Consider the following 19,346-nt stretch of genomic DNA (forward strand, 5'->3'; position numbering starts at 1 on the left):
TTTTTCCCTCCCGTGCTCAATCGAATCCTTCCCCTGCCTCGAGTTCTAACACCCAAAGCCCAGGTCAGGAGCTTCGGACCTTCAATCATGTCCAGATCTAGCCTTCAAGGCCGGTGGATGCCCACCTCTGTTACGGAAGAGGATATCAAGAAGTTGAGGGAGGCCAGATACCTGACCGCCGAGGTTTCACATCGGCTGCCTGCCCGGGGCAGGTCATCCCTACTCCCGAACCTAATGAGAACGTTGTGTTCATTTCCCACTTCCTCCGAGGTCTAGGCCTCACTCTGGATCCCTTCGTTAGGGGTTTGATGTTCTATTATGGGCTAGATTTCCACGATCTAGCCCCGGACTCCTTTCTCCACATCTCGGCATTTATTGTCGTATGTGAGGCCTTCCTCCGCATTACCCCTCACTTCGGCCTGTGGCTCAAGACCTTTGACTGAAGCCGAAGATGGTCGAGGGGCAGCATGTAGCGTGCGGAGGCGCATTAATAAGCAAGATCGCTGGAGCTCCATGGCCAAAGGGTTCCTTTCCAGAGGTGTCCAAATTATGGCAACGGGAGTGGTTTTACATCACAGCTCCCAGAAGTGCCAAGTGGGTGGCTGCCCCTGCTTTCCGCTCGGGCCCTCCACCACAACTGATGTCATGGATCAGCAGAGGGCTGAGTTGGGGTCCAGCCAAGGACGTGCCTATATTGAAAAGCCGTATTCAAGATCTCTTCGAAGGAGATTTCAGTCTGGTTATGGTGGTGCAAGTCATGCTGGTTCGTCGAGTCCAGCCTTGCAAACGCCGGCCCCTCCGCATATGGGAGTTCAACCCAGAAGGACCGCGCACTATTTAGAATTTCCTCGGCCTGACGCACGAGGAGATTTATAAATCATTCTTCGGACCCCAAATAGAGTGTCCGGACACTATCGAGGACGTGGGCCTAAGCAGCAACCGCACCACCGACCAAGTAAGTAATCCTCTAGCCGAACACACCATCTTTCATTTATCATGACGTCATTCTGAGAAATCGCTCTTTGTCCAGGACTGGCTAACAAAGGAGAAGATGATTCAGTGTTCGGCCCCCCTTCCTGAGGGTTTGGACAATCCGGTACTGGAAAAGATGCTCGAGCTAGCACCTTGCCTGGAGCCCTCAAAGGAAGATAAAGGGGGGAATAATGAGGGCGAAAGCGGGCCCCCATCGCTACCAATTCCAACCAAGGGAATGAGCGTCTCCGTGAAGGAGGGTAACCAAGGGGAAGAATCTGACCTTCCCTCGCTTCGGGGAAGGAAGAGGACTGCCTCTGAAGATCCGGAAACCGAGGTTTCCAAACGGGAGAAGAAATCTCCACCAGAGGGTCCTGCCTTGGAGGGTGCTCTTACCGCACAAAGTCCGCACGGGGATCAGCCCTCTAACGAGCTGTAAGTAATCAAAAAGTACTTTAATAGTGAAAATATACTACCTTACCTCTGAGGAAAATAACCGAAGCATTTATCTTGCAGTTCGGATCTTAGCCCTTCTCAGCAGAGCTCGTCTTCGGGGGATCTTCTTCCGGAGATGATGGAGAGCGAAACGCCTCCCCCGGACTCCCCCGCTCAAGAAGCGGGCGACCTTGAAGTGTCATCACGGAGGGCCTCGCCAGATCAAGTGAGGCTAGAAGATAATCATGTGGTCGCCCGAAGTCCCCAGTATCCGGCTCTTGAAGAGAGCAACCAAAAGAATCCAGCACCATCTGGTATGCGGTCGGACGCACTGAGGGATCTGCTAGAGCGAGAAACTATCTCAGAAGAACACCGTACATTGATGGGTACATTGATTGAAAGGATTTCGTCCACCAAAAGCAGGTTGCATGAAGCCTTTATGAGTCTACTGACGGGTTTTGAGGTACGTGAAATGATATACATTTGTGATAGTACCGCACATTTTTAGGTGTGCCCTGTGTAGATAGTAGCCCCTGAGACTCTGGTTGTCGTCGAGAACGGCGGCAAACAGAGGATCGTAGTCCCAGGAAATAACCATACCGCTTTTATGTGCAGGTGGTGGAAGCTCCGGTGGCTAGCCGGACTAATGAGTTTGCCGAACTAAAGCAGCAGCTGGATGCAGCGGATGCCGACATCGAGCTTGTTAACAAGCGGCTTGACGAGGCACGGGGTAAGTGATGTTTTCTGGTGAATGTCACATAGTAAGAGCAGCGTGATGCCAGTATCTTTAATATGTGTTGATTGTAGATGGAGCTGCCACCATGGAGACCCTTCGGGCAGAACTTGCCCGAGCCAAAGAACAAGCAAGGAGTAGTAATGCAGCTGCTTTGAAGGCGACCAAAGAGTTAAGAGCCGAGAAGGCCGCGCATTGCGAGAGCAAAGAAAAAATGGCCAAGATGGCTGTAAAGTTAAAAGACACTGCCGACCATTGCCAGTTCCTTGAAGAAGAAACCGAGCGAAGGCGACGGACCTTGAAAAGGTCGCGATGACGACCAAAGACACCCGCTTTGCTATGAGGGCAAAGAAGGAAGAGCTGCGTGAAGCTGGTGATATTGTGGCTGGGAAGCCCTTTTTGCTGCGGAGGAAGTTCGGAGATCCGCGCTATGCCCCTATAGATCGGCTGTGGAGTTCGGCGGACGCATATCTAGACTTGGCGGCGAGCGCTGTCGATGCGGCCGAATACTTCCGAGATCAAACAGATCAGGAAGTGGACAAGCTGTTCTGGTCGCAGTTCAATGTGCCAGAGCGTCCGCTTCCATTGACCGATCATCTTGCCGGATGGGCCGAACTCAATAGATTGTCCGGACTCGCCATGAGGTCCATCGTAGATCATCTCTGGCCGGAAAAGCCAAAGCCGAACTGCTATTTCGGTTTAGTGCAGCAGTTCCTTGGTGCGGTGCCGCGCATTAATGCGATGAAGAGGTCGGCATGCATAGAAGGCTCATGAATGGCCCTTGCCCGTGTCAAGACATACTGGGCGGAGATGGATGCCACCACTATTGCGGCGCAAGGTTCGGCCATAGGCCGAGTGGCTGCCGAGCACTATTTTGAAGAAGTTCTTGAGGGTGCTCGTTTGATAGAGGCCCAGTGCTCGAAGAATATTATGTTTGAGTGACATGTATTCCCATTGTAAAAACAATGTTTTTATTAAATTTATCAAGGCTGTATTTATACTTTTGCCCGAAAGTAATATGATGCCTCCTGTGCGGCCGTTTATGTATACATGTGTATAACCTGAAAGATTGCAGTCATCGGCTTCAACCCCCAAGGCCGCTGCACTCTCTTCGGCGCGCAGGGATCGCTCAATATTTCCATTTACTGTAATGATGCCATGTGGACCGGGCATCTTAAGAGTGAGGGAAGCGTAATGCAGTATTGCATTAAAGCGAGCGAAAGCTTCGCATCCAAGTAGTGCTTGATAGCCACTTTCGAATGGCGCAATGTGGAAGGTTAAATTTTTGCTACGGAAGTTATCGGGGAAGCCGAATATAACCTCTAGTAGCAGGGAGCCCGTGCAATGAGCCCCTGGGCCTGGCGTTACTCCTTTAAAGGTAGTATTGTTGTGGCAAATTTTCGTTCGGTCTATCCCCATTTTGCAGATTGTGTCTTGATATATCAGGTTTAAGCTGCTGCCGCCGTCCATCAGGACTCGTGTGAAGTGGTATCCGTCAATTATTGGATCTAATACAAAGGCAACCCATCCTACGCTCCAGATACTTGCTGAGTAATCCTAATGGTCGAAGGTGATTGGTTGAGACGACCAGTGGCAGGACTCTGCGGTGATAGGCCCTTGGGCATGTTTATCTGGGAGTGCCGCTTTGCTTCTCCCCTTTATCACGTGTAACACGTTTACTGTTTTGACTTCTGGTGGAAATTTCTTCTGTTCCCCAGTGTTTTGCGTGCGAGGCTCATCCTCGTCTTCGCTTGGTGTATCCAGCCCCTTGTGTTCGGCGTTGAGCTTGCCGGACTGCTTGAAGACCCAACATTCTCTATGGGTATGATTTGCAGGCTTATCGGGGGTGCTATGGATCTGACATATTTGGTCCAGAATTTTGTTTAGGCTGGACAGTTCATCTCTGGCGCCTTTAGAGGGCGGCTTTTGCTGACCTGGCCGAGAGCTTCTGAATACGGTGTTTACCGTCGTGCTCTTCGGGTTGTCTTCTTTATTCCGGCGCTTATTATTTTTGCTGCGTCGTGATTTCCCGTTTCCATCTCTAACTTCGGATGTAGTTGGGTCGCTGGTGCTGCATCGGGCTAGCCAGCTGCCCACGCCCATGCAAAAGCGGGTCATGAGGCTTGTTAATGCTGCCATTGTTCTCGGCTTTTTTTGGCCGAGGTGTCTGGCAAGCCATTCGTCTCGGACGCTGTGATTAAAAGCTGCCAAGGCTTCAGCGTCCGGACAGTCGACTATTTGGTTCTTTTTAGTAAGAAATCTGTTCCAAAGCTTTCGGGCTGACTCTCCGGGCTGTTGCGTTATATGACTTAAATCGTCCGCATCCGGAGGTCGGACATAAGTCCCTTGAAAATTTGCCCGAAAAGCGTCTTCGAGCTCCTCCCAGCTTCCAATGGAGCTTTCGGGGAGGCTTTTAAGCCAGTGCCGGGCTGGCCCTTTGAGCTTGAGGGGTATGTACTTGATGGCATGGAGATCATCTTCTCGAGCCATATGGATATGGAGGATATAATCCTCAATCCAGACCCCAGGGTCTGTTGTTCCGTCGTATGCCTCTATGTTTACGGGTTTGAATCCCTCTGGAAATTCATGGTCCAGCACCTCGTCGGTAAAACATAGGGGGTCTGCGGCACCCCTGTATTTGGGTGTACCGCATTGTTCGGATGTTTGTTGTGTTGCATCGTATGCTGGAGCGCGCTTGCGTGGTCCATAGATGGATCTGGTTGCGCCGTCCTTTTGATGCGAGCCTTCGCGTGGATCGCGTATTGGCTTATGTGCGGCGTTGTTTGCCGCTCTATGTTGGCCGTGAGGTCGTCTATCCGGCCAGATGGCCGTTTTAATTTTTGGTTGCGCGGGATCTAAGGCCTCCTCATCGAATTCGGGTAGCAACTTCCGCTTCGGGTAGATCTTGGTGGAGTGATTACCGCAGTACTTCGCTGCTGTGTTGAGTACTTTACTCCATCTGATTCTGAGTGTGTCTTGCGCAGCCTTGAGCCTTTGCTTCTGCTTTTTTAGACTCCTCGCGGTGGCAACAAGCCTTTGACGGGCATTCTGTTGCTCCGGGTGTCTGTCCGGTGTGATGTCATCCGTACTATTATCTTTGACAGAGTTGGGTTGTTCGGTTTGATTCTCCATGTTGTCGTGGTTCGGCGATGGTTCACCCTGCTCTAACGCTGGGTCTATATGATCGTTGTTTCCGCCGAGGCAGGATTTGGAGCGGCACTTACACCGCCGCTTTGACTGCTTCTTGAGGGGACAACCCTTCATTGCGTCCTTCCGTTCCTCGTCGTTGTTTTCTTTTGGTGTGTCCACCATGTATACGTCATGTGATGAAGTGGGCGTCCAGTGCCCTGTGGGCAGTGGTTCCTGTTCGTCTCCTGCATCGTCGTCCATACCGTCGATGTCTTTGGAGTCGAAGTCGAGCATGTCGGTTAAGTCATCGACAGTGGCTACTAAGTGGGTGGTGGGTGGGCGGCGAATTTCTTCAACATCCGCATCCCAATCCTGCGGGGCATAGTTCGGCTAGGACTCTCCTGACAAGGAGAGAGACTTTAATGAATTCAGTATGTCGCCGAAGGGCGAGTGCTAAAAGATATCCGCGGAGGTGAACTCCATGATTGGCGCCCAGTCAGATTTGATAGGCACGGGCGCAGGCGGTTCGGAGTCCGTGGCCGGGGAAGGATCCGATAGTTTGGCAACATGGCTCTCGTGAAGGGTAAGGTCGATATTCGGCTCGATCGCCGCTGAGGATACGGCCTCTGTGACGGGGTCTATCCACCCATCCATGGATGGCGCAACTGGCTCCGAATTGAGGCTCAGATCGGCTGCCGGTGCAATCTCCTGAATACGGCCCGATGGTAGAGCTAAATCGTACTCATCGTGACCGTGTGGCGCACAAGGCGGGGTGATGTCTACTACACAACCTTCTTCTTGTAGACGTTGTTGGGCCTCCAAGTGCAGAGGTTTGTAGGACAGTAGCAAATTTCCCTCAAGTGGATGACCTAAGGTTTATCAATCCGTAGGAGGCGTAGGATGAAGATGGTCTCTCTCAAGCAACCCTGCAACCAAATAACAAAGAGTCTCTTGTGTCCCCAACACACCCAATACAATGGTAAATTGTATAGGTGCACTAGTTCGGCGAAGAGATGGTGATACAAGTGGTATATGGATAGTAGACATGAGTATTTGTAATCTGAAATAATAAAAACAGCAAGGTAACAAATGATAGAAGTGAGCGTAAACGGTATTGCAATGATGGTAAACAAGGCCTAGGGTTCATACTTTCACTAGTGTAAGTTCCCTCAACAATACTAACATAATTGGATCACATAACTATCCCTCAACATGCAACAAAGAGTCACTCCAAAGTCACTAATAGCGGAGAATGAACAAAGAGATTATGGTAGGGTACGAAACCACCTCAAAGTTATTCTTTCCAATCAATCCGTTGGGCTATTCATATAAGTGTCACAAACAGCCCTGGAGTTTGTACTAGAATAACACCTTAAGACACAAATCAACCAAAACCCTAATGTCACCTAGATACTCCAATGTCACCTCAAGTATCCGTGGGCATGATTATACGATATGCATCACATAATCTCAGATTCATCTATTCAACCAACACAAAGGACCTCAAAGAGTGCCCCAAAGATCTACCGGAGAATCACGACGAAAACATGTGCCAACCCCTATGCATAGGTTCATGAACCCGCAAGTTGGTCACCTTAACATACATCAAGTGGCACGCGGTATCCCATTGTCACCACAGATATCCATGGCAAGACATACATCAAGTGTTCTCAAATCTTTAAAGACTCAATCTGATAAGATTACTTCAAAGGGGAAACTCGATTCATTACAAGAGAGTAGAGGGGGGAAGAAACATCATAGGATCCAAATATAATAGCAAAGCTCGCGATACATCAAGATCGTATCACCTCAAGAACATGAGAGAGAGAGATCAAACACATAGCTACTGGTACATACCCTCAGCCCCGAGGGAGAACTACTCCCTCCTTGTCATGGAGAGCACTGGGATGATGAAGATGGCCACCGGAGAGGGATTACCCCCTCTGGCAGTGTGCTGGAACGGGTCTAGATTGGCTTTCGGTGGCTACGGAGACTTCTGGCGGCGGAACTCCCGATCTCATGTGCGTTCTGGAAGTTTTAGGTCACGTAGGTATATATGGGTGCAGGAGGTACGTCAGGGGAGCCACGGGGGCCCCACGAGGCAGGGGGCGCCCCCCACCCTCGTGGGAAGCTCCTGTATCTTCTGACGTGGGGTCCAAGTCCACCAGGTGTGTTTCCTTCCAAAAATAACTTCTCCAGTTGATTTCATTTCGTTTCGACTCCGTCTGATATTCCTTTTCTTCAAAACACTGAAATAGGCATAAAACAGCAAATCTGGGCTGGGCCTCCGGTTAACAGTTAGTCCCAAAAATAATATAAAAGTGGATATTAAAGCCCAATATTGCCCAAAACAGTAGATAATATAGCATGGGGGAATCAAAAATTATAGATACGTTGGAGACGTATCACGGGGGCTCGAATCCGTCGAAGATCAAGTCTCCGCGGATATCGGTCGTGTAATTTAAGCTTCCAAACCTGACCTCATGGCCAGGGACGTAGCCTTCGATCTGCTCCACATGGCCAAGCGAATTGGCCCGCAGTGCAAAGCCGCCGAACGCAAAGATCTGTCCGAGAAGAAAAGTCTCACCCTGGACTGCATCGCTATCGATGATCGTAGGAGCCATCAAGCCTATCGGCGACGACACAGAGGAACTCTCAATGAAAGCACCAATGTAGGTGTCAAAACTGGCGGATCTCGGGTAGGGGTTCCCGAACTGTGCGTCTAAGGCGGATGGTAACAGGAGGCAGGGGACATGATGCTTTACCCAGGTTCGGGCCCTCTTGATGAAGGTAAAACCCTACGTCCTGCTTGATTTATTCTTGATGATATGAGTATTGCAAGAGTTGATCTACCACGAGATCGGAGAGGCTAAACCCTAAAAGCTAGCCTATGGTATGATTGTATGTTGTCCTACGAACTAAAAACCCTCCGGCTTATATAGACACCGGAGAGGGTTAGGGTTACACAAGGTCGGTTACAAAGGAGGAGATATCCATATCCGTACTGCCTAGCTTGCCTTCCACGCCAAGTAGAGTCCCATCCGGACACAGGACGAAGTCTTCAATCTTGTATCTTCATAGTCCAACAGTCCGGCCAAAGGATATAGTCCGGCTATCCGGAGACCCCCTAATCTAGGACTCCCTCAGGTGGAATACCTAAGAAACTAGGAGATCCGAGAGTACCAACTATACCATGCTCCATTAAAAGAAACTATGTTAAAACTGCTTCATGTGATCTTGGAGCCGGTGTTAGTGTTATGCCTCTCTCTTTATATCATAGACTTGATTTGATTAAGTTGACACCTACTGAAATATCTTTGCAAATGGCCGATAAATCAACTGCTATACCTGTCGATATTTGTGAGGATGTGCCTTTTGTGGTTGCAAACGTTACTATTTTAACGGACTTTGTTATTCTTGATATTCCCGAGGACGATAGTATGTCGATTATCCTTGGTAGACCCTTTTTGAATACTGCAGGGGCTGTTATTGATTGGAACAAAGGTAATGTCACTTTTCATGTTAATGGTAATGAGCATACGGTACACTTTCCGAGGAAGCAACCTCAAGTCCACAGTATAAATTCTATTGGAAAAATTTCAACGATTACTATTGGAGGTTTTGAATTTCCTCTTCCTACTGTCAAGAAGAAATATGATATTCTTATTATTGGGGATGTGCATATCCCCGTTGAGGTAACCTAGTGCTATTCGAAAATTCTCCGGTTTCATGCAATTCGGAATGAGTTTGTTAACAAGACTTGATCAACCTTGTTAGTGGATTCCTTTTGATGAGCATTAGATGGATGAAGTTAGAAAGCACAACTCTCTGTACCCTCCCTTTACTTTCTGTTATTTAGATTAAATAAAGCAAAAATAGTATTTTCTGTCTGTTTTCTTAATTATCCTTGCAGTAAAAAAATACCCCGAAAATAAAAGTTCTCCAAACGTCCTAAAAAATTTATATGATTTTTTCTAGAATATTTAAGAATTATTGGCACTGAGAACACGTCAGGGGGACCCACCACGTGCCCACAAGGGTGGAGGGCGCGCCCACCCCCTGGGGCGAGCCCCCTGCCTCGTGGACCCCACGTGGGTCCCCTCAACTTATTCCTGCACCCACACACTTCTTCTTCCTCCAGAAAAAATCCCCACCTGGTTCAAACCCGTGTTCTAGCTAATTTTGCTGCGATTTTCGATCTCCTTGCTCAAAGCTCCACTCACAAAACTGCTTTGGGGATTGTTCTTCGGTATGTGACTCCTCCAATAGTTCAATTAGTTTTTGTTCTAGTGCTTTATTTATTGCAAATTTTTGCTGCTTAGGTGACCCTGTTCTTGAGCTTGCATGTCAAATTTATTTGGTCAAAAGTAGTTTTGATGCATGATGTAGCCTCTAGGCACTTGTGGGGGTAGTTGCTAGCAATCTTGTTGAGTTTGGTTCACTTTTATTTTGAATTACTAAAAATTTCAGAAATTTTTCAGAGGAAGAAATATGTTTAGGAAAATGTACCAATGTGGTTCCTCAAGGAAGCAAGCACCTAGGCTCGCGATACGTGAGTCAGACTATGAACTACCGAGGGAAGCTCAAGTGCGGCCTTGTGAATGGCCGTCAGAGGAGTTTATGGTCGGAGCAGGTATCAAGGATGCATTTGACGCGTATGTCAGTAATGCTGACCTTGAGGGCTTCGTATCAGATAAGTGCCCACAATACCGCTACCTAACTGATTATGTGCTTAGAAGTTTTAAATTTACATCCTTGCGCAACTCTCACACTGTTCTATTAGATCTTTATGATAAATCATATACCATGGACCTAGAAGATTTTAATGCTTCTTGTAAACTCCCGCAGTGGGGCAATGTTAGTGAACCGCGTAAATCTGAATATAAAGATTTTCTTACTAGTATCACTGCGGGGGAATCTAGAGAAATCACACAAGCTACCATAGGGAGCATTCATTTTCCTTCCGTACATTATTTTTCTCTCTTCATTGGTAGATGCATTAATGGTAAAGATGAGGCTTGTCACATGTGCGTTCCAGATCTTTGTGTCCTCAAGAGTGCGGTATTAGGTGATAAACAATATAACTTGGGGGCCATCGTTGCACGAAGGTTGCATCTTAATAGTTTAAGTGGAGACTTGTTTGATGGAATTTATGCAACTCTTGTAGCTAATTATCTTGAGATACCCATACATGAAAATGATATGGAATTGCCCCCTGCTTATCTATATTATAATGCTATGGTTCGTCATCTATTTGTTGAGAGGAATGGACAGTTCCTCCAATACCGACTAATCTTTGACAGACGTCGCACTATCCATGTTGCTCTCCCTGCTCCTACTTTCTTTGAATTTCAGGCAAAAGGGAGATATGTTATAACTAGGGAGGAGGCGAATGAGTATGAGAGCAGGACGGAGGCAGCTCAACTCCAAGTTGCAGCTTGTCAGGAAATAGCCGCTGCATCTCAGTATGACCCTAGTTACAACTTCGAATATCCTCCAGGCCAGCCGTGGACATAGACCAACTCGGGCCAAAAGCCTAAGCTTGGGGGAGCATGCATTTCTCACCGACATTACATTTATGTTCACACACTCATACCAGTTGTCGGTGCTCATACTTTTTCATTGTACTATCCATGCTAGTTTATTTTCTTTTCTAAGCCTTCTTCTTGTGTGTTTGAAAAACCTTAAGAAAAACCAAAAAAATTAGTTGTAGCTTTTAGCTAGTTTACTTTCCATGCCTGTAGTAGTAGTAGTAGTTAAAAGAAAACCCAAAAAGATTTCTCGTTCTTCTTTTTGCTTGTTGGGAGCTTTCCCGTGTAAATAGTTTTATTTCCTTCCTTTTCTTTGGGGGTCGAGAGGAGAAGACCATGATGAAAATGTTGAGTGGATCTTATATGCATTATTGTTGATTTAACCAAGAGCCCATATTACCTTGTCTCCTCCTTTGTATTAAATGATTGCAGATTCCAGCTTAGTCCAATGCACGTGTACTATTATTATTATTATTATTATTATTATTATTATTATTATCCACACCGTTCGGTCATGCAAGTGAAATGCAACAATGACGATATATGATGAACTGATTGAGATGAGAGAAGCTGGTATGAACTCGACCTACCTTGTTTTTGTAAATATGATTAGTTCATCGTTCCTGATTCAGCCTATTATGAATGAAACATATTTGCAATGACAATTAGAGATTATAGTTGCTCATGCCATGCTTAATTTGCTAGGATTTTATAATGGTTTACCTTGCGTGCCAACATGCTATTAAAATGGTTGTGACGTGGTATGATGGGGTGGTATCCTCCTTTGAACGATTCGAGTGGCTTGACTTGGCACATATTCTTTCATGTAGTTCAAACAAAATCAACATAGCCTCCACGATATTTGTGTTCATGGTGAATTATATCCTACTCATGCTTGCATTCAATGTTGGTTAATTTTAATGCATGTTCATGACTATTGTCGCTCTCTAGTTGGTCAATTCCCAGTCTTTTTCTAGCCTTCACTTGTACTAAGCGGGAATACTACTTGCGCATCCAATCCCGTAAACCCCAAAGTTATTCCGTACGAGTCCACCATACCTACCTATATGCGGTATCTACCTGCTGTTCCAAGTAAATTTGTATGTGCCAAAATCTAAACCTTCAAATGAAATTCTGCTTTGTATGCTCGAATAGGTCATGTATCAACTATGGTTGTCTGTATGTTCCATGCTAGTCTAGTTATTCTCAAGAGGAGTGGACTCCGCTCCTCACTCACGAGAAAATGGCTGGTCACCGGGATGCCCAGTCCCATGCTTAAATCAAATCAAAATAATTGCCAACAAAACTCCCCCAGGACTGTTGTTAGTTGGAGGCACCTGTTTTTCGGGCAAGCCATGGATTGATGCTTGTTAGTAGAGGGGGGTATAAACTTTACCATTCTGCTTGGGAACCGCCTATAATGTGTGTAGCATGGAAGATATCGAGATCTCTCGGTTGTTATGTTGATAATGAAAGTATGCCGCTCAAAATATTATCTATCTCTATTTCAAAAATCAAGCTCTGGCACCTCTACAAATCCCTGCTTCCCTCTACGAAGGGCCTATCTATTTACTTTTATGTTGAGTCATCATCCTCTTATTAAAAAGCACCAGTTGGAGAGCACCGCTGTCACTTGCATGCATTACTATTAGTTTACATTGAGTATGACTATGACTGGATCTGTTTTACCATGAATTACAATGTTTAGTCAGTCCTTGATCTTCAGAGGTGCTCTGCATTTATGTTTTGCGGTCTCTGAAAGGGCTAGCGAGATACCATCTTGTTATATGATATCATGATTGTTTTGAGAAAGTGTTGTCATCCGAGATTTATTATTATTGCTCGCTAGTGGATTATGCCATTGATATGAGTAAACATGAGACCTAATTGTTATTGTGAGTATGGTTAGTTTATAATCTTGGCTGAAAACTTGAATGCTTGCTTTACATATTTACAACAACAAGAGCAAACAGAGTTTGTAAAAGTTTTTCTTTATCACTTTCAGTTTGTCAACTGCATTTCTTGAGGACAAGCAAAGGTTTAAGCTTGGGGGAGTGCTACCTCTTGAGCATGCGTTGGTCTTTCCCTTGAAGAGGAAAGGGTGATGCAACAAAGTAGCGTAAGTATTTCCCTCAGTTTTTGAGAACCAAGGTATCAATCCAGTAGGAGGCCACATGCAAGTCCCTCGTACCTACACAAACAAATAAGAACCTTGCAACCAACGCGATAAATGGGTTGTCAATCCCTTCACGGCCACTTGCAAAAGTGAGATCTGATAGAGATGATAAGATAATATTTTTGGTATTTTTATGATAAATATTAAAAGTAAAGATTGCAAAATAAATGGTGCCAGAAATAACTTGTTGACGGGAGATTAATATAATGGAGAATAGACCCGGGGGCCATAGGTTTCACTAGTGGCTTCTCTCAAGATAGCATAAGTATTACGGTGGGTGAACAAATTACTGTCGAGCAATTGATAGAAAAGCGAATAATTATGAGAATATCTAGCCATGATCATGTATATAGGCATTATGTCCGTGACAAGTAGACCGACTCCTGCCTGCATCTACTACTATTACTCCACATATCGACCGCTATCCAGCATGCATCTAGAGTATTAAGTTCATAAGAACAGAGTAACGCATTAGGTAAGATGACATGATGTAGAGGGATAAACTCAAGCAATATGGTATAAACCCCATCTTTTTATCCTCGATGGCAACAATACGATACGTGTCGTTTCCCTTTCTGTCACTGGCACTACTAGGAAAAGGCTTATACATAGAAGTTTACCAGTAGCGTGTGTTTTGGAGCCCACACTACTGATAATTAGCAGTAGCGTGTGTTACAAACCGCGCTACTAGTACAACTTAGCAGCAGCGTTGGTTTCTAGAGGGCACGCTACTGGTAAGTTAGCCACACCACACCCCCGGCCAAAAAATAGTAGCAGCGTTGGTACCCTAACAAGTGCTACTGTTAACCAAATAGCAGTAGCATGGGGCCACTAAGAAGCGCTACTGCTACTTCTTCTATGTGTAATCTTTTACCAGTAGCGTGTTTTTTGGGCAAGCGCTATAGCTAGTTTTATGTACCAGTAGATATTTTGGCCGGCACACATAGCAGTAGCGTGCTTTGGTGCCCAGCGCTACTGCTATGGTCGCTAGCCAAAATATCTGCCACGTTCCCCCCCCCCTTCTTTCTCCCCCCTCCCTCTTCCACTTGCTTGTCCTTCAATGATCCCCCCTCTTCTTTGCCCCTCCTCCCCCCTCCATTAATGCCCTCCCTCCTTTCCCTTCCTTGTTTTTGCCCCTCCTCCCCTTCTCTTCTTTGCCCCTCCACCACCCCCTCCATTAATGCCCTCCCTCCTTCCTCTTCCTTTCTTTTGCCCCTTCTCCCCTTCTCTTCTTTGCCCCTCCACCACCCCCTCCATTAATGTCATCCCTCCTCCCTCTCATAACTCTATCTAGAGCTACTAGCTAATTATAAGAAGGTGCTCGATATTCCTCTCAAAAAATAGGCGAGCAAAAAAAGAGTTGTGCAAGAATGGAAATATGTGTGTTTGCGATTAGGACCGAAACTATGTGCAATATGAATATACCGAATTGTGTGTGGCATGTGAGTGACATGAGTTTCCTATGTTTTGCCGAAATGTCGATTCATTTCCGTTTCGGCGAATTTCAGGCAAACTCAATATGTCCTATGTTTAGGGAAGGTCATGCCGAATTTTTGTATGAATTTGATCCATGCATGCATATATATATATATATGTGGTTATAATATTTGCTCCGTGCGCAGGTGATCATGAAGGTCAATGGAAGGATGGTGGAAAGATACTGGCAATCTGATGTGGATGACATGTATGAAAAAAGAGTGAAGGATGTTTTATGTCCGTGTCAAAAATGCAAAGGAAGAGTCAGGCTCGACCCCTTTCAGGGTGGTAAATTCAAGGCGCACCTGCTCATGCATGGTTTCATGCATGGCCATACTCGGTGGATAAGTGAAGATGATGATGACGAGGAGGAGGAGGAGGAGGACGTCGACGGGGCAGGAAATAATGACATGGGGCCACCAGACGAAGAGATGACCGATTATGTGCCGGAAGAGGAAGACGGCCTCGGAAATGTCGATGGTGAAGAGGCAGTTCAAGGCGGAGAAGATGCGGACACGCTGCCGTATTCGTCGCTACTAAGTTCAGCCATGCGGGACCCGCATGTTCGAGACCTGCTTCGCAAGAAGACGACTAGCTATAGAGCTGCTTCAAGAGAGGAGGCCAAACTGGCGCAACTGGAGGTAGACTCGATGACTCCTTTGTATGATGGTTGCAATCCCGAGGTGACCCGCTTGAGTTTCACACTAGAAATTCTAAAGATGAAGGCAAAAAACAAATGGACAGATACAAGCTTGGATGAGCTTCTGAAGTACCTAAAGAAGGTTCTTCACGCGGGAAGCCTGTGTCCTACTAGTATCGAGGAGGCAAAGAAAATAGTGTGCCCTCTTGATCTACCACATATTAGATATCACACATGCATCAATGATTGCATCATATATCGGAATGAGCACGCGGAAAAACCATCTGTCCAAAGTGCAATGCTTCACGATATAAAAAGGCCGGAAAGGAAGCTCCACAGAAAGTTGTATGGTACTTTCCGATCACTCCGCGTCTACAACGGTATTTCGTAGATCCTAAGGAAGCAAAGCTTATGCGCTGGCATGCGGAGAGGGTGAAGCCAGATGACGGAGATGAGCCGAAGCTGAGACACCTCGCAGATGCTAGCCAGTGGAAGCATTAAATGCTGAATTTGAATTTTTCGCAAATGATCCAAGGAACATCGTGCTTGGCGCTAGTAGTGATGGCATGAATCCATTTGGCAACTAGAACACCAATCATAGCACATGGCCCGTGTTTGTATGGATGTACAACCTCCCCCTGGTTGTGCATGAAGGAAAAATACATACACATGGCTATGCTTATTCAAGGGCCTAAACAACCGGGAAATGATATACATCTGTATCTTGGGTTACTGAAAGAGGAGTTATAGACCTTATGGACAACGCCGGCCAAGACATGGGATGCAAGCAAAGGAGAGTATTTCTACATGAAGGTCGCGCTGATCACGACGATGCAGGACTATCTCGGTTACGGCTATCTCTCCGGCCAAGTGTGCCACGGATATTGCGGATGCACGAGGTGCATAGATGATACAACTACTCTGCAGCTATCAAAAGATGGCGGGTCTTCAAAAATCGTGTACATGGGGCATTGAAGATGGCTCGAGAAGGATGACCCATGGAGAAAGCATGGAGATCTATTCAATGGTAAGGCTGAGCATCAAGGTCCTCCACGTAAGCGTAGCGGTGCAGAAATATATGAGTTATTGAAGAACTGGGAAGAGTGCCCCTCGCCGGAAAGGACGAAGAAAAAGGCGCCGGAGCCCCTGCTGAGGATATGGAAGACGAGATCTGTTTTCTGGGACTTGGAATACTGGCCCATACTCGACACGCCTCATATCCTTGATCAAATGCATATCACAAAAAATATCCTTGAGAGTTTGCTTGGAACATTGATGAACATGCCGGAGAGGACCAAGGATGGGCCGAAGGCAAGTAAAGACTTGGAATTTTTGAAAATCAGGAAAGATCTCCAAATGCCCGGTAAAAGGTCGTCAGAGGAGACCGAGACGGAGACGGAAGATAGGGGCAAAAAAGTAAACAAGAAGGAAGAACAATATTGCCCCCCCTCTTGCTTCACCTTAGATCCGAAGGAGGTTGATCAATTGTTCAAGTGCCTTGCCGGAATCAAAGTTAGTTCCGGATACTGTGGGAAGATAAGCAGATATCTGGACACTAAGAAAAAAGGTTCAGTGGGATGAAGTCTCACGACTGTCATGTGATGATGACGCAGTTACTCCCGGTTGCACTTAGAGGGATTATGGACACACATGTGCGTGAGACGCTTACTGACCTATGCCACTTTTTTGATGCTATCCCTCGAAAGTCGATCAGTGTGAAGCAACTCCATAGGCTATAGGAAGAGATCATTGTCATACTGAATGAGCTAGAGATGTACTTCCCGCTCGCATTCTTTGATGTCATGGTGCATCTATGTGTCCACATCGTGGACGACATCATCGACCTAGGGCCGACATTCCTGCATAGCATGATGTCGTTCGAGAGGATGAATGGGGTCATCAAAGGATTCATTCGTAACATGTCCCGTCTAGATGGAAGCATAGCCCAGGGATATCTGACCAAAGAGTGCATCTCTTTCTGTGAGAGTTATCTGACCAAAGACCCTGTTGTTGGTTTGCCTGTCAACAAGCACTGTGAAAGGCTCGAAGGTGAAGGTCACACCAACGGTCATAGGGATGTGAATGTTACGCTCGGGCCGACAAAACGACCTTGACAGGGCAAACTTAGTAGTGCTACAACACCTAGATGTGCTAGAAGATTTCGTGACACTACACAAAGAGACCATTGATACGTCCATTTTGCATCATGCTTTTATATCAATATTTATTGCATTATGGGCTGTTATTTCACATTATGTCACAATACTTATGGCAATTCTCTCTTACTTTACAAGGTTTTACATAAGGAGGGAGAATGCCGGCAGCTGGAATTCTGGGCTGGAAAAGGAGCAAATATTAGAGACCTATTCTGCACAACTCCAAAAGTCCTGAAACTCCACGGAATACCTTATAATAAATAATGAAAAATCCTCACCAAAGATGAAGACCAGGGGGCCCACACCCTTCTCACGAGGGTGGGGGGCGCCCCCCCCCCCAGGGCACGCCCCCTACCTCGTGGGCCCCCTGGTGGCTCTCCGATGACCATCTTCTCCTATATGAAGTCTTTCCTCGAGAAAAAAATAAGAAGCAACCTTTCGGGATGAAACTCCGCCGCCATGAGGCGGAACCTTGGCGGATCCAATCTAGAGCTCCAGCAGAGCTGTTCTGCCGGGGAAACTTCCCTCCTGGAGGGGGGGGGAATCATCGCCATCGTCATCACCAACGCTCCTCTCATCGGGAGAGGGCAATCTCCATCAACATCTTCTTCAGCACCATCTCATCTCAAAACCCTAGTTCATCTCTTGTATCCAATTCTTGTCTCCAAGTGCGGGATTGGTGCTAGTAGGTTGCTAGTAGTGTTAATTACTCCTTGTTGTTGATGCTAGTTGGTTTAATTGGTGGAAGATCATATGTTCAGATCCTTTATGCATATTAATACCCCTCTGATTATGAACATGTTTATGCTTTGTGAGTAGTGACGTTTGTTCCTGAGGACAAGGGAGAAGTCTTGCTATTAGTAGTCATGTGAATTTGGTATTCGTTCGATATTTTGATGAGATGTATGTTCTCTAGCCTCTAGTGGTGTTATGTGAATGTCGACTACATAACACTTCACCCTAGTTTATGCATTGCTTCGTAAGGGGCTGATTTGGATCCATATGTTTCATGCTATGGTTAGGTTTACCTTAATACTTTTGTTGTAGTTGCAGATGCTTGCAATAGAGGTTAATCATAAGTGGGATGCTTGTTCAAGTAAGAACAGCACCCAAGCACCGGTCCACCCACATATCAAATTATCAAAGTACCGAACGCGAATCATATGAACGTGATGAAAACTAGCTTGACGATATTCCCATGTGTCTTTGGGAGCGCTTTTCCTTATATAAGAGTTTGTCCAGGCTTGTCCTTTGCTACAAAAAGGATTGGGCCACCTTGCTGCACTTTATTTACTTTTGTTACTTGTTGCTTGTTACAAATTATCTTATCACAAAACTATCCGTTACCACTTATTTCAGTACTTGCAGAGAATACCTTGTTGAAAACCGTTTATCATTTCCTTCTGCTCCTCCTTGGGTTCGACACACTTACTTATCGAAAGGACTACGATAGATCCCCTATACTTGTGGGTAATCAAGACCCTTTTCTGGCGCCGTTGCCGAGGAGTGAAGCGCCTTTGGTAGGTGGAATTTGGTAAGGAACAATTTATATAGTGTGCTGAAATTTACTGTCACTTGTTACTATGGAAAGTAACCCTCTGAGGGGCTTGTTTTGGGGTATCTTCACCCCAACCAATAGAGCAAAGAGTTGCTCCTCAACCTACTGAACCTATTGAAAATGAATATGAAAATGAAATTCCTTATGAGTATCCTTCGGGTATGATAGAAAAACTGCTAGCTAATCTTTTTACAGGAGATGGAACAAAGCATCCTGATGAACACCTAATCTATGTGGATGAAGTTTGTGGATTATTTAAGCTTGCAGGTATACCCGATGATGTTGCTAAGAAGAAGGTCTTCCCTTTATCTTTGAAGGGAGACGCATTGGTTTGGTATAGGCTATGTGATGATACGAGATCATGGAATTATAGAAGATTGAAATTGGAATTTCATCAAAAGTATTACCCTATGCATCTTGTCCATCGTGATCATAATTATATATATAATGTTTGGCCTCGCGAAGGAGAAAGCATCGCTCAAGTTTGGGGGAGGCTTAAATCAATGTTATATTCATGCCCCAACCATGAGCTTCCAAGAG

At 46.0% G+C, this 19,346-nt stretch overlaps 1 pseudogene; it reads left to right on the plus strand.

The window, feature by feature from the left end:
- Positions 1–14,601: 14,601 nt before the first annotated feature.
- LOC147962292 (uncharacterized) lies at positions 14,602–15,679 on the plus strand (annotated as a pseudogene).
- Positions 15,680–19,346: the final 3,667 nt, after the last annotated feature.

This window comes from Triticum urartu, chromosome 7A (genome assembly GCF_056163025.1).
Source record: "Triticum urartu cultivar PI428250 chromosome 7A, HENAU_Tu73, whole genome shotgun sequence".
Lineage (NCBI taxonomy): Eukaryota > Viridiplantae > Streptophyta > Magnoliopsida > Poales > Poaceae > Triticum > Triticum urartu.